Genomic DNA, 9,610 nt, shown 5'->3' on the forward strand with positions numbered 1-9,610 from the left:
TTGAGACAGAGTCTCACTCTGTCACCCAGGCTGGAGTGCAGTGGTGTGATCTCAGCTCACTGCAAGCTCTGCCTCCCAGGTTCACGCCATTCTCCTGCCTCAGCCTCCCAAGTAGCTGAGACAACAGGCACCCACCACCACGCCCAGCTAATTTTTTTGTATGTTTAGTAGAGACGGGGTTTCACTGAGTTAGTCAGGATGGTCTTGATCTCCTGACCTCGTGATCCTCCTGCCTCAGCCTCCCAAAGTGCTGGGATTACAGGTCATCCAATTAATTTTTAAAACCAAAAACTGAAGTTTCTCAGAGAAGAAAAAAATTTGCCTCAAATTTGAAGGGTCAGCTGCTACTAGAGAGCTTCTAGCCTGCTGGGCTGCCCAGTGGATTCCAGACTTGCTAGCACTCACAATTGCATGAGCCAACTCCTTCCAATCTTTCTCCCTCTCTCATATACATATATACATGAGAGATGCACAAATATATACACATAGTCATACACACATACACATTCATACATAGAATTAATCACTAATTTATGTGAATTAAAACTACCAAATATTTCTTTACTTGAACCACTTCTCTAACTTGCTCTTGCAACATTCTAGGCCAATTCAACACCACCTCTTACCCCTCTTACCTGGGTAATTGTAATAAGCCACTATCCTTTACCAAACAATGGGAGAACTTTTATGAAGCCACAGGAACATGAAATCGACTGAATTGATCATTAATGGTCACAGCACATTTTGCCATAAGAAATGAAAGAAGCTTCCTTCCCGATACAGAAATGTGTCACCCTTGACCTCTTGTGAACTGCATGATCCCTTCCTTAGCAGCTCACTCTCCTCCATCCATGAGTATTGCAAACACTCTATAAGTTAGTTTCCTTCATCAGAAATTTCAGAAAAAAATCTCTCCTAGCACAAATTCAAGTTTGCCTTTTTAAAGTTACTTGCTTCAGTTTTGTCATCTCAATTACAAACTCTGCATTTCTCTTCTTGACTCCTTGCGTATTTTTAGACAAGAACTTTTGCTTCAATCCGCCTTTCTTCCACATCTTTCAGGTGCAAATTAATCCTATTACAAATGTATCTTATGACAGATTCACAGATAGGCTTATTTCTCAGAATCCAACCACAAAAAATGGGGTAGGAGTCCCTCTTGTTTGGAGGTTGCTCTTTAAAGTGTTCAAAGACTATCCTCCCTGTGTGCCAAATCCGTGACTCCATTCCTATGCTATTTAGCCAACAATAACATCCAAAATTTAATACAGTAGGGCAATAAATAATTCCAAAAATTTCATTATTACAATGAGTCCTTTTATATATTTAATTTTTGAAAATTTTGAATGAGTCATTTAGCTGTATATATGAAATTGCTAATAACATATGACAGTACACAACTAGTACACCTAAAAATGCTCTAAAATTTTCCTTTTAGAGTAATTAATTACATTACATTAATGTGTAATGTACATTAGAAATTAATTACATTACATTACAATAGAGATGTGTAAGCAAAATAATTTTGATTCAATATCACAAAACCAATAATAAAAGCTCTACACACAGAAATATTAGAACATGATGGAGATGATGGAGACACTACTTCAACCTGAGTGGCACTTGAATTAGGCCTTGAAAGATGGCAAGGATTTCAAGAGGGGGCAGTCATGGTAGCGAGAATATTCCAGACAGAAGGATGGCCATGTTCAAAGGCACCAAGATATGAAAGTGTGTACTCAGAAGGTGATTTGGTTAGAGTAATAATGATACGTGTGGGGTAGGACATTATGCTTAGCACTGGATTGTGAGGAAACTCAGTTGTTACAGAGAATTTAGATTTTATCCTGCAAGTATGAAACCATCAGAGGTTTCAGCACAGGAAATATGTGATTTAAAAAATAAATGTAAGAAATGTGATTTAGAAAGGTAATACAAGACTAGCAGAGGGTAACACTAAATAGGAAGACACATTCTAAATAAGAGGTGAGCCAGTATCCACCCAGTTCCCCAAACCAGAAACCTGCATCATCCTCAACTTCTTCCTCACCCTCACTGAAACCATCACCAAGTTCTGTCAATGTAACATCCTAAACAGAAGTTGAATCCATTCTTTCTTTTTCACACCTGCTATCACTTCACTGGAATATAGTGAAAAGCCAGAGTCAGCTCCTGCCTAAGAATCTTGAGCATGTTGGAAAGCCAAAACAGTTACAATTTTGAATCCCATTTTTCCTCTATCTGAAGCCTGGTATTCTCTCATGGTCATAGGCTAAATCCAGTGTGATCTCAAGGCGCTAGTATGTGCTTCGCCAATAGATGGGGAGGGAGTTTTAATAGGGTTAGTATATTAGTCCATTTTCACACTGCTATAAAGAGCTACATGAGACTGGATAATTTATAAATAAAAGAGGTTTAACTAACTCACAGTTCTTCACGGCTGGGGAGACCTCAGGAAACTTACAATCATGGCAGAAGGGGAAGAGGAAGCAAGCACTTCCTTCAAGAGCCAGCAGGAGAGAGAGAGGGAGGAAGTACCACACTTTTTAGCCATCAGATCTTCTGAGAACTCACTATCACAAGAAGAGCATGGGGGAAGCCATCCACATGATCCAATCACCTCCCACCAGGTCCCTCCCTAACATGTGGGGATTACGATTTGAGATGAGATTTGGGTGGGGACACAGAGTCATACGATATCATGTAGAGATAATGGTGAGGAGCAGAATATTTGCAGAGTCTGGGTGGAGATAATGGCTAATTATCTAAGGAGTAATGGAGGCAATGACATAGAGGACATATGACAACAAAAAGAAGCCCCAGGGAAAGCCTGGAGAAAGCAAGATAGGACCAAATTTTGAAAATAAAAGGATATAAGCAAGTTATAAAGGTCCAGAATCACGTACAAGGGGAATAAGGTAGAAATTCAGTCTGTAGACTTGGGATTTTTTTCAAGCCTATGATCACAGAGTTAAGGTATTATGGAAACTCTATTGTTGAATTGGAGGATAAATTTATAAAAAGAAATAGTAAAGTTGTCTTAATACTGACTCACTGGACTATTGATAAAGGCACTTTAAGTGCCCACTTCGGAAAATTAGAGCTGGTACAAGCATTGGATATTTAGACAAAAGGTATAGAAAAAAATGGAAACCTCCCAATATTTAAGAAAACAACGTAATAATGAAACAACATTATTAGGAGCACATGCAGACTTTAGAAGAATGAATCTTTATGTTTTATAGAAAGCAAGAGACGATATATCAAGTAATTTTGTAGATACTGCTTTTAGCCATCTGATATGTATAAAATGTCACCAACATTATATTGATTTTGTGTGCTATCTTTTTAATGATTATAAATAATACTTTCAGACTCTAAAAGCTTTCATTTATGATGTCTAATCCCTTATTGTTATTTTTTTCATCATAAATTCTTATATTTCTCACCTATGTTTTCCTACCATAGGATATTGTCAGGAATCTGGCCATTCCAATTGGGAAAGAAATAACTATAATTTCAACCAGCATCATTGTCATCCAAAGTCTGAATTTCATTTATGAAAACAAGAAAATTCATTTATCTATGATAACTATTATTTTTCAACCCGTCATTTTCCAATTTAATCTTTTGCTAGGATTTGTCCAAAAATGTAATATTTAAAACCAAAGAGACAAGGAATGAACCTAGTCAGTAATGGCAAAGGAAGCAGCCAAGCAAAGAAATTGGCAGAAAAGTGCCGAGTCCACAACTGGAAGTCCAGTGATCAAAACAGAAATGATCATCCTGGCTAACACGGTGAAACCCCGTCTCTACTAAAAATACAAAAAATTAGCCGGGCGTGGTGGCGGGCGCCTGTAGTCCCAGCTACTCAGGAGGCTGAGGCAGGAGAATGACACGAACCTGGGAGGCGGAGCTCGGCAGTAAGCCGAGATCACGCCACTGCACTCCAGGCTGGGTGACAGAACGAGATTCCATCTCAAAAACAAAAACAAAAACAAACCCAAAAGAACAACAACAAAACAGAACCAAGGTCCAGCATTTGGATAAACACTATGAGGCAGAGTAGTATGGAAGGTCTAAATCACCTGTGCGTTTTATAGCCATGAAGACCCAGCAGCAAAAGGAAAAGCAAGGAAGAAAGTCAAGTTGTAGCCATTTGGGAAAGAGGAATCAAAAGGAAGAGAAAGCCCAGGCTGATGCCACCAGGTATCACAACAAAGACACTGAGTCCGGTAGAGAAAAGCAAAGAGTGATGATGATGAGACTTTAGTTAAAATGATAAACTTCTCTAAGGAGTTCACCCACACCAGAACAGGTTAAGTGACTACACATGCCTAGGAAATGCAATGCAATGCAACGCGTAAGAGAACGAAAATCTTGAGAAAAGTGGATGGATTTGGGTTTCACTTCATTTATTTGCTTGTGGACAGAAGTCAGTAAAGACAAGACAGGAAGTTAGGCAGACTCTTAAGAATCTAGAAATCTAACAGTTCCCAAACGATTCAAATGACATAGGTATAATTTGCCTGTGTTTTTCTGATACATTGTTTATTATCGTTTTTCATACATCTTATTTAATGAGAAATACAAAATTTATTTTTAAACATGATTAAAAGTAGTAAAAGTTGAGGGAAAAGTAATTTTCAGAAAAGAAATACACCATTTTTTAAATAAAAGAATTTTTTTAGTGATATACTTCATTAGATCTGAACTAAAAGTTTTATTAAAATTGTTACACTTTTTCTAATAAAAAAAGACTGAGTAAAATATCTTAATAGATTAAATATTGTGCAAGTCTAAGTGAGGTAATAGAGTTCCAAAGTATCTTATATAATCTAATTATTTGTTAAGCACTGCATAACAAAAGAATTTTAAATTTTTCTCTCAACTTCCAAGTCTCTTGCCTATTATCAATATATTTGGTATTCTACTTTTTAATACCAGTTTGGAGAAAATTATATATTAAATCTTCATAACTAGCAAAATAAATTTTCTCTACTTTGGGACTGTTTGGCTTATGGATTATAATAAACCATAACATTATGGATAATGGAAATCTTATAGAACCAGAAAAATCCAAAACAGTTGAAATAGATCTTTAATGAAGTGTACCTAATTTGAATATAAATCAAATTGGAAATTCAATACAAATTTTATTTTAGTAATCTAATAAAAGATTGTCAGTTTTATGCCTTTAGAGATAGGGTTTCATCTGGAAGTATCAGTTAACATTTTTAATCAATGTCAATTTAGAGGAAACACTGGGACAAGAACGTAAAGAGGGAAACTAAATGCAATCCTAGACACAACAATTCCCAAGAACAGTTAATGTGGCATTATCATATTAGTTCCCATATTAAATCCTAGGGATATAAATATGGCCTTACCAAAAGTACACAACTTGCAGAAACTGTTTTCCCTAACATCAATAATCATTAATTCATCAATGAATTATTTCACCTCTCCTCTCAAATTGGCATATCTGATCATTTAAAATGAGAAATTATAGCAATGAGCCATCATCTTAGGGGCAGTGGCTTTAGGCTTAAACATCCTAGCTTTGAATGACAGCTCTACCACTTATATAAGTGTGATTTCTTAGGCTTATTATAGAATTTAGTTGAGCTTCTACTTCTCATGCATAAAATAGGTATGTATAAAAATATAGTGAGTGAGTAGCTGCACCACTAGAAAGATGGCGGAGCAAGAGCAAAGAAAAATCCCTTTGGTTCCAGAAAATCTGCTGAAAAAGAGGAAGGCTTATCAAGCCCTCAAGTCACCCAGGCAAAGCAGGCACTTTTGGCAAAGAAGGAGCAGAGGAAAGGAAAAGGGCTCAGGTTTAAGCGACTGGAATCATTCCTACATGATTCCTGGCGGCAGAAACGTGACAAGGTGCGTCTCAGACGACTAGAAGTGAAACCTCATGCCTTGGAATTGCCAGACAAACATTCCTTGGCCTTTGTTGTACGCATGGAAAGGATTGATGGCGTGAGTTTATTGGTGCAGAGAACCATTGCAAGACTTCGCCTAAAGAAAATTTTTAGTGGTGTCTTTGTAAAAGTCACCCCCCAGAACCTAAAAATGCTGCGTATAGTGGAACCTTATGTGACCTGGGGATTTCCAAATCTGAAGTCTGTCCGAGAACTCATTTTGAAACGTGGACAAGCCAAGGTCAAGAATAAGACCATCCCTCTGACGGACAACACAGTGATTGAGGAGCACCTGGGGAAGTTTGGCGTCATTTGCTTGGAAGACCTCATTCATGAAATTGCCTTCCCAGGGAAGCATTTCCAGGAGATCTCATGGTTCTTGCGCCCTTTCCACCTCTCACTGGCCCGACATGCTACCAAAAATAGAGTGGGCTTCCTCAAGGAGATGGGCACACCTGGCTATCGGGGTGAACGCATCAATCAGCTCATCCGCCAGCTGAACTAGACCCAGGTGTCAAACTGCGGTAAATTTTTATCAATGAAGTGGAAGCATGTGTTTAATTGTTTGGGGAATTTTTATCAAGTATCTTCAGAGAAGATTATTTCCTGCTTTATCTTCAAAAACTGGAAAGGAAGGGTCAAAGAAAAGACAGTAGCTGGCCGGGCGTGATGGCTCGCGCCAGTAATCCCAACACTTTGGGAGGCTGAAGCGGGCAGATCACCTGAGGTTGGGGGTTCGAGACCAGCCTGACCAACATGGAGAAATGCCGTCTCTGGTAAGAATACAAAAATTAGCCGGGCATGGTGGCATATGCCTGTGGTCCCGGCTACTCGGGAGGCTGAGGCAGGAGACTTGCCAGGCGGAGGTTGCGGTGAGCCGAGATCACGCCCTTGCACTCTAGCCTGGGCAACAAGCAAAACTCTATCTCAAAGAAAAGAAAAGACAGTAGCTTATGTTCATGGCAAGCATCTCTCATCACACTCCAGTTCCAAAGAAAAATTCCAGTGTTTTCTACATTGGGTACTGCATCGTCTGAAATCAGCACATTCCATGGAGGAAGGAGTCCTACTTTGTTGCGTCTATCTTAGGGTTTAATGTTGGTAAATGAGTCACTCTAGCATTTGTACAAGGCTCCCTAAGACTCCTAGCAGTTGACCAAGCCCAAGGACGTAATTGAATCTGGAGAGTCCTAGGGCCTTGTTTTGAAAAAGACTTGAAATACACATAGGAAGAAAGGCATACAAATAAATGTTCACTTGTCTCTGCTGTGAGTCTATGTTCCAACTTTTCAGTGATGGCTTTGAGAGCTCTCAAACTTGACTGGCTCTAAGTGTATCTGGAGTCTTTTGTATCCTAACCTGAAACTGGCTTAGTACTTTTTCCTAAAAGCTCAGGATTTGAGAATGAGGACCCCTTTGCCAGGAAAACATGTTTACACTCAAAATTTTGCTTGCAGTTCTAGGGTGTTTAGACCCTTCTCAGATACCTGTGCACCTTATGGGTTTTGTTTTTCTCTGTTTTGAGACAGTCTCACTCTGTTGCCCAGGCTGGAGTGCCGTGGCGTGATCTTGGCTCATTGCAGCCTCCACCTCCTGGGTTCAAGTGATTCTGCCTCAGCCCCTCGATCAGCTGGGATTGTATGCATGTGCCACCATGGCCGGCTAATTTTTGTATTTTTAGTAGAAAGGGAGACAGAGTTGCACCAGTTGACCAGGCTGGTCTCCTGACCTCAAGTGATCCACAAGCCTGGGCCTCCCAAAGTGCTGGGGTTACAGGCGTGAGCAACCGCGCCCGGCCCTTGTGTACTTTATGCGAGGAAGTCCTGCTCTTAATCAGGATCGGTCATGCAGGCCCTGATCTTGCTACTCTGGTTCCATGTCCTATGGAAGAGCAAAGTTTACCAAGATAGACTTTTCCCTTCATGGTGGCATAGTGTTACCCCCTGCACCATCTCTAACTCAGAAATCCCCACCATTTCTTCCCCTGGGCTTCAGGATAGAATTACCTGGTTTCTCTGATGATCAGCACACTTTCTTCAAACCCAAATCAGGAAGGAATGAACAATTTTGTTTGGCATGGATGAAATTAGCACTGTTTGGCTCGGTAGGCCCCAGACAGGCAGGCAGCTTAATTTTTTCCTTGTGTATTCTAGTCTTCAGAAGTATTGCCTTTTGTACTGCTGGTAGTGACATAGTAGATAGTAGACCAGTAACTGGGCATCTGGGGATTTTAATCCTGCAAACAGTGGATCTGATACTGATTGTGTTTTTCATTAGTGTCCACCCCAAGTGGGTGTTCCTGCTACTCCCTTCACTTAGTTGCCCCTCACTTGCCATCTGAGCAATTGGCAAGGATGTGCCAGGCCTAGGTTGAACTTGGAAACATGTTTGACCATTCTGTTCCCTGGTCCTTTCAGATCAGTTTGGCTGCAATTTTGGCTCCTGGGACCCTCAAGCATAGCTGGGAAATCAAGTTAGAGGTGTAACTGCCTTAAAACGTGCCAGCTTAGGCTGGGCGTGGTGGCTCACGCCTATAATCCCAGTACGTTGGGAGGATGAAGCAGGCGGATCACCCGAGATCAGGAGTTTGAGACCAGCCTGACGAATATGGAGAAACTCTGTCTCTACTAAAAATACAAAATTGGCTGGGTGAGGTGGCACATGCTTGTAATCCCAGCTACTTGGGAGGCTGAGGCAGGAGAATTGCTTGCACCCAGGGAGATGGAGGTTGCAGTGAGCCAAGATCAGTCCATTGCACTCTAACCTAGGCAACAAAAGCAAAACTCCGTCTCAGAAAAAAAAAGTACCAGCGTATGAGGTAACTAGATTGGTTCTCTCCAGAGGTAACCTGCCAAGAAGAGATGCTGTAGATGTTACTCTTACACTGTAAAACATTGTGAAATCGGATTACTTTAAAATGATGTATTACAAAGTTTTGGAAAAAAGCAGTTGTGACTATGGAATCCCAAGGCTTATATCCAAGCTCTGTCTTACACTAAATATGAGTACAGTGTTTCCACTCTGTCCGTAAAATGGGAGCTAATACCCTCCAACCTGTGTGCCTGACATGATGGCTAAAAGGATTAAGCAAAACAAGAGTTTGTAATTTACTCTGTCAGAGCAAAGTGCTGTTAAATAAAAGGGAGTAAGTTGACTAAAAATAAATTAAAAAAAAAAATTCTGATAAAACAAGTTTGTAATTTATAATTGTATACAAATAAAAGATGTTACAAAAAAAATATAGTGAGTATTTTGTAGAGCTGTGAAAGTTGAGATAAAAATGCATTTAAATCAATGCGTGGTGCCTGTCTTAAGTAATCACTCTATACATGTTAGCTGTTACTCTTTATGAAAAGTCAGAACTCAGGTGAAAAAAGATGACCCAATAATAGGTCATTTATTCTCTACATCTACATCTATATCTTTAGAAATCATCTTACTTTCTAATAGCTAGAGTGTCCTTATTCTCCAAATTTCAAAGCTGAAGCTTCATGTGCTGGCTCTATGTTTTCATCCAGCCACTACTTTATAAGCATAAGACTATTCCTAACTTTTAAAAAATATCCCTATTCGATTAAAATATATTTTACAGCTATCACTGTAAATTTCATTCTTGTATATACAAAGTTCATACAAAGTATATCTGAAACTTCAATATCTGTTCTTGGAATAAAATG

At 39.5% G+C, this 9,610-nt stretch overlaps 1 pseudogene across 1 annotated transcript; it reads left to right on the forward strand.

Moving 5' to 3' along the window:
- The first annotated feature begins 5,680 nt into the window (after positions 1 to 5,680).
- Positions 5,681 to 8,726, forward strand: LOC101024424 (annotated as a pseudogene). Its single transcript, XR_004182748.1, has one exon. The product of XR_004182748.1 is annotated as a 60S ribosomal protein L7-like 1 pseudogene (transcript).
- The last annotated feature ends 884 nt before the right edge of the window (positions 8,727 to 9,610 follow it).

This window comes from Papio anubis, chromosome 3 (genome assembly GCF_008728515.1).
Source record: "Papio anubis isolate 15944 chromosome 3, Panubis1.0, whole genome shotgun sequence".
In the NCBI taxonomy this organism is placed as follows: Eukaryota; Metazoa; Chordata; class Mammalia; order Primates; family Cercopithecidae; genus Papio; species Papio anubis.